Source organism: Ictalurus punctatus, chromosome 12, assembly GCF_001660625.3.
Source record: "Ictalurus punctatus breed USDA103 chromosome 12, Coco_2.0, whole genome shotgun sequence".
Taxonomy (NCBI): domain Eukaryota; kingdom Metazoa; phylum Chordata; class Actinopteri; order Siluriformes; family Ictaluridae; genus Ictalurus; species Ictalurus punctatus.
The window spans coordinates 30,301,211-30,308,024 of record NC_030427.2 but is presented as its reverse complement, the minus strand read 5'-3'; the positions used below and the strand labels follow the sequence as shown (position 1 = coordinate 30,308,024).

General features: G+C 43.3%; 1 protein-coding gene across 1 annotated transcript in view; it reads left to right on the top strand.

The window, feature by feature from the left end:
- The first annotated feature begins 335 nt into the window (after positions 1-335).
- LOC108272876 (uncharacterized) overlaps positions 336-6,814 on the top strand; it is a 29,190-nt gene continuing 22,711 nt past the window's right edge. Inside the window, exon 1 of the transcript XR_008397617.1 lies at positions 336-453. The gene's annotated coding sequence lies outside the window, so the exon portion shown is untranslated. The remainder of the gene's footprint in view (positions 454-6,814) is intronic.

Genomic DNA, 6,814 nt, shown 5'->3' with positions numbered 1-6,814 from the left:
GAAGTGTAGGAATATTCCAAATAATCAAATAACTCCAGACGCTATTTTTTTTCTCAGAGACTGTACATACACGCTGGACCGGTGACTCACATGCAGTGAGTGTGTGAACACTTTTTTACTTCTGATGTTTATGTCTTGTTGTGTGCGTTTAAGTCCTTCTGTCTCCGTCTGCTGTTTGAAGTTAAATAGAAACCAGGTATTAAAAAAGTCCCGTCCAGGCCTTCTAACTTTTCCTGACCTTGTCAAGTGTGTGTGTGTGTGTGTGTGTGTGTGTGTGTGTGTGTGTGTGTGTGTGTGTAACTCTTGGCTCGTTTCCTGTAAAAGATCAAGTCAGATTCCAGCGCATGTGTTTGTCTTCCCAAGCAGTAACACAGCCAAGCTTTGATTCAGATGAAATGAAAGTACGGAGCGGACCGTCGCTGTGATGAGGGTATGGAGCTTATAAAGATAAAGGTAAACTTTATGATAATACAAATCAGGACGATGCTGAGTAATTTCCCTCTGTAAGTGATCTGCTGATCTCAGTCGTTCTGCATGGGCTCAGTCTGAGAACAGTCTGGGATTAATATCGACGGTGTAAATCATCACCAACTGAACTTTTTCATTTCTTTTCTTTTTTTTCAGAATTGAAGCAATAGTTACAAAACGAGGCCTTTTATCCATCTCTTCCAGCTTTAATTCTGTGCATTTGTTTCCATTTGCATTACCTAAACTGGTGTAATTTAATCATTGAAAGTGAGAGTGGAAACAGGCAGTGAGGTTAAATATGTGGGCATTTCTTCAGGACCTGACAGACACACAGAGAGTACAAATCTGCATCAATGCTGCTCTGACGAGCGCAAAAGATAATATATTGAGGCTTGTTCCATTGTTTTGTACACAAACATCTCCTAATATAGTTATAGCCACTTCCTGAGCTATTGTTTAGGCCACTTTTAATGCACCACTGATATCTGGGCTTTCTTCCTCAAAGACACTTGAAGGAACCTCATCATTTGCATAACTACTGCTCATGTAGCATCATAGGAGGAGACACTCTATATCCCATAGTGTTTATATGATGGGGACATACTGTATTTACATCCTGGAGGGCCACACTTAGGGCTGTTTCTCAGCTTCTCAGCTCAGTCATTTAGAGCTTGAGGGCTCTAAATGACTGCTCGCACCATGTATAGCTTGAAACAGCCCTGGCCACAACCATAAAGATTTGTTTTCCATATGGTTCACCGAGTCTAGGCATTGAAGGCTTTCACTAGAGACTCTGGTACATTTTGTCATGGCCATGACAAGCCTGTATACTTTCTCAGAAAAGGGTCAACCAAAGACAGACAGCAAACCATCAACTATATCTCATTTCCCTGGTGGGAAATGTTTCCAAAGAGCCTTTATCCTAAAAAAAATAAAGCACCAACTTACCTCAAATCACGCATCTCACCCCGCACTGCACCATGCTCCCTCCGATTGGTGCCACCATCTCTCAGGGTACACGGAAGGCATGTATCAAGACTCTTTTCTGTTCTGGTGTCTAGGTGGTGGAATGAACTTCCCCTAGATGTCCAAACAGCTGAGTCACTGGCGGTCTTCAAACCACGTCTAAAGCCCTACCTCTTCCTAAAGTACTTAAATTAGCACTTTTCCTATAAAAACAAAACTGTTGCCTTGTCAGTGTGTTTTTCTTACTATATTACCTCCTAACAGAGTTTCAGACTGATGGAACTCTTAGTCCGTGACCTAGTGAACCAGTATCGGGATGTATTCATTTATAGAGACATCAAGCACTTCTGTAGGTCACTCCGGATAAGGATGCCTGCCAAACGCCACAAATGTGAAATGTGGGGAAAAAACAAACATTTTGTTGGTGACTAAATCTTCACACGGTGCTGAAACAGTGTTAAAACAGTGGAAAGTGGTGTGTGGAGTTTTGGAGAGCCGATTAGATTAGATGCAGCCTTAAAGATCCTGAAGCTTGTGGCCAGAAAAGCGAAGAAAGGATATGAAACACTATGGCGTGTGGGCAGAGCATCTGAGGCTGAGGTTAGCTGATGGGTTAAAGCCTTACATTTCTGCCTTATTTCTCATGTTCACAAACCTGTCGCAGTTTGCTGGAGTTAATGGACATTATGTAGGAGCAATAATGTAATAATAACAACGCAGCATAGTAACGCTGCAGAATTTGACATGCTGATGTTTATCATGTCGTTTACCACTTTTCACTCTTCACGATTATTGTAAAATGTGCCAACAACAACAACTATAATAATAATAATAATAATATGTAATCATTTGAAATTTCCAGAGAATAAAGGAGGTTACAACACAACTACTACCTGGATTAGTCATCATGGATAGACAGAGAAACAGACAGACAGACAGATATGTTCTTTCTGTCTACCTCCCTTTTTACTGTCTCTTGATTTCCTTCTTTTTATCCCTCTCTCCCCTTCACTATATCCTTTACTGTCTTTGTTTCTGCCTTTCTCTGCCCCTCTCATCCTCCTTATCTCTCTTTTTTATCATCTTTCCTTCTCTCCTTCCTCAATCTTTTTCTATACCTTCACTCCCTTTCTCTTCTCTTCTCTCTCACTCTCTCGCTCTCTCTGTTCCACCCACTAGAACTGATAAAGTCAGACTGTTTCCACTGTAACCCCCTGGCCCTATAACTGTTCTTCATCATGCTCACTTCCTGTAGGCCACATCTCCTAACGTTCCCAGCCTGAGTGTGTGTGTGTGTGTGTGTGTGTGTGTGTGTGTGTGTGTGTGTGTGTGTGTGTGTGTGTGTGTGTGTGCGTGTGTGTGTGAAGGGCAACACCGGCACACTGTGTGTTATCAGTTTATGTTACTCCTCAGTGACTTGTCGCTATTCAATAAACGCTACATAAAGCACATACAGTATATATGTGTGCTTGTATTTTTCTCATTTGTAAGTCGCTTTGGATAAAAGCGTCTGCTAAGTGAATAAATGTAAATGTAAATATATAGGTGATGAAGGGAAACGTCCCACTCAGGACCAGGAGCAAGCAGAGAGGTCGTGAACCTGCATGGAGTGGGACAGAGCGAGTGTGTTGTCATGGTGATCCCTCATGAAGGTGAAGAACTGATGAGTAAATGACGAGTCAGTGGAGACCACGACAGAGTAGTAAGGTAAACACATTCAAAGAGAGAGAGGGGATTACCACACACACACACACACACACACACACACACACAAGCTGGGAATGTTAGGAGATGTGGCCTACAGGAAGTGAGTGTGTTGAAACTGCAGAGGTAACAGAAGAAGGTTTCAGTGTAAACAGCAATTGTCTGAGTCGATCAGTTTTTGTGGGTTGAACAGAGAGAGAGAGGGGGGGGGAGTGAGAGAGAGGGAGAAAGAGAGCGGGAGAGAGAGAGAGAGAGAGAGAGAGAGAGAGAGAGAGAGAGAGAGAGAGAGGTTATAGAAAGGGAAGGATGAAGAAGTTAAGGGGATGTTGGGAAAAATAGAGAGAAAGGAGTAAAAGAAGGAAGAAGAAGAGAGACTGATGATGATAGGAAAGTAGAGAGCAATGTGGGGAGAGAAAACAGGAATAAAGAAGAAATAATTGAGGAAGAAAAAGAAAATGAAGACAACTGACAGTGAAAAAGAGAGAGAATGACGAAGAGAAAAAGAAATCAAGAGATGGGGAATGAAAAACCCTTCAGTGGGACAAAAAGAAAGACAGAAAGACTGAGAGAGAGCGAGAGAGAGAGAGAGAGAGAGGCAGACAGACACAGAGACAGACAGATGGAGAGAGACACACAGACAGAAATAGAGAGAGAGAAAGAGAGAGAGATGGTTAATGTAAGCAAGATAGACAGACAAAGTGAGATGGTTAATGTAAGAATGTGAGAAAAATATGAGAGAGAGACAGACACAAAGTGAAACAGACAGTGAGACAGATTGTGAGACAGAAAGACAGAGAGAGATGGCTAATGTAAGCAAAGCAGACAGACAGATAGACAGACAGACAAACAGAAAGTGAATCAGACAGTGAGACAGAGATGGCTAATGTAAGCAAGGCAGATAGACAGATTGACAGACAGAGAGGTGTATGTGAGACATGTTCAGACTTTCCCCTGCAGTGAAGTTGCACATGTCAAAGTGAACATCAGCGCCACCACCTCTGCCTACAGCTATACACGTCTCCAGAGCTGTCAGCTTTCACACACACTCACACACACACACACACACACACACACACACACACACACACACACACACACACACACACACACACACTCACTCACACACACACACACACACACACATATACACACATACACACACACACACTCACACACAGACACACACACATTCACACACACGTACCGCGTAGGCGGCTTTGCCTCTCTTTCTGCATAAAGTGAGCCATTGCTCTTTTTCTCACTGCATCACTGCATTATAAACACAAGCAACACTTTTGGTAACCATGGCGATTCTGTCCCTTATCTCATAACCCCCCCCCCCCCCCCCCCCTCTTCTCATCCACAGTGGATGGTAAGACAGCTCAGCGTCTGTCATTCACAGTGCGGCGTGTGATTTGAGACTCCGCCCCTGCTCCGCTATGTCCCGCCATGCCCCGCTCTCCTCCACGGTCTGCGTTTAGCACGCTAATTACCACACACACACTTCTCTAAGCTAATCTCGCAGCTCCGAGTGTTAAACACACCGTGTACGTGCAAACGACTCGCTCACGTTTCTACGACTTTACCGGCAGACGCTCCACACACAGATCGATGTTGATACAGTCAATGTTTCTGTAAGGAGACACATTTATTAACAGTTACGTTCATGGAAGGAGTCTCCAGTGTCAGTTTTTCTTTTGTTTTATTAACTTCCTGTATGAGAAAATAAAACAGCGGCTAGTGATGGAACGGCCGATTACAGCTGCTATGATTTAAGCAAGAACGTTCCCCGACATATAACGTATCTATAAACGGATAAAAAAAAAAACGACAACAACATGTCGTTCTTTAATAAATTTTTAAAAACTGTAATCATTGGAAAATTGCTGTTGTTGTTGTATACAAGGAATAAAAGACTTTAACTGGAAAATAAACAACTCCAGGGTGCTAACAGTAACCCTGCTTCATCCCATCCATGTGGTTCCTCCAGAAGTATTGGCACCCTTCATTTAAAGGAACCCGAATTCAACCATTCAAATGTTCTCCTCAAACTCTGAGAGATGTGCCAGCGTGGTTCCGTCTTTCGGTTATTGTGTGAGTTAATTTTTTATTTTATTTTATAATTGTAAACACAATGAGACTCGTGCTATATAAGTGTAACGGGTCACTATTTAAATTTTGATGTTGGCTTGATGTCTAGATAGCAGTTATTTAGGTAACGTAGGAGTTTCTGAAGAAATCGTCCAACCGTTTTCAAGCACACGGCTCTGTGGGGATTTTTTATTTGTTCTGTTAGAAGGGGGGGAAAAAAACAACCTTTATATGCTGTATGAATCTGAAGTGTATTACAGGCACAAGACAGCGATATTGCTGCAGTGAAGAGGCCCAGGAGGGAAGAACCGGAGCTGAGAGACTGCTGATAATTAAAAAAGATTTGTCATGAAAACGGTTCAAGCGTACAGCAGTATAAGGCGTAATGACTCGGGGTGGTTTAAGATGAAATCTGAAATGAGTTTAAGACTTATGGTCAGGACTGAGAGAAAACGAGCCGTTAGCAGCAGTAACAGTTACCAGCGCTCATAAACATCCTGTTTTCCTCCCGCCGGTTTCAATGAAAGTTCCCCAATAACGTTCCTGTCGTAGCATATCTACTACAGACTGTAACGGCTGAGGTACAATCACGAGCCTATCTCTTCTTCTCTTTGTGTTAAATGTGATGTGTCTCAGGCCGGCAGGATGAGTGACGGCTCCGAGATCAGCTCCGTCTCAGCCCAGAAACGCCCAGACTCCTCCACAGAGACGCGTCGCACGCCCAGGCACACGCTGTCACTGTCTTCCTCTGTCTCTCGATCTCAGCCACAACACACACTCACTCGTACACTTGTGGTTTGAGCTCGACGCAGGAGCCTGCTGCAGAGCTCGCTGCCTCGTCACCGCAGCAGAAAGTCAAGAAAAAAAACAACTCAGTCCGGCGTCCGCTCAGAGAGACACGGGGGCTTTGCATATGGTGGGGGGAAAAACCAAACACGTCAAGGCGTTTATTTTTATGCTGCTGTTTCTCGGTGGTTTTATAAAACGTGCAGGTACAGAAAAATAATGGACGAGGGGGTGGAACGATGAAGCGTGAAGACGTTTAGTGCGTTTTATTCCCCTTATACTACAGCAAATTTTCACTAAAGTCTTCATTTTTATCAGTTTATTGTTGTGGAACGTTACCTCACCAGCTTCTCTCTCTCTCTTTTTTTTTCTTCTTAAAGTTAACAAGACAGAAATGAACACAGCTTGTCATATTACCAAGAAACTGGAATAAAAAAACCCTAAATCCTCAGCTTCACCAGGCTCTGACTGTTACAAAGCGCCGACACTGGAGACTCCTTCCATACACGCTAACGTTAATAAACATCTCCTTACGGAAAACTTCAACATATCAATGATATTTTTTTCAACGAGTCCCCGTGAAGCGATGACGTGTCAGAGCGAGCACGTGCGTTAATGTAAACCTGCGCTGCGGTCAGAGCTGCTCTTATTGCACCTCTGACCAATCAGGATCCAGAATTCAGCAGCGCCGTGGTATGATGATGTCATAACTTACATCAAGTCTTTTCACTTATGTTTAACAACACCATTAGTCCATCCCTGACGTGCGGTTTTGGGTCCCGTCACGTAATGGACCTTA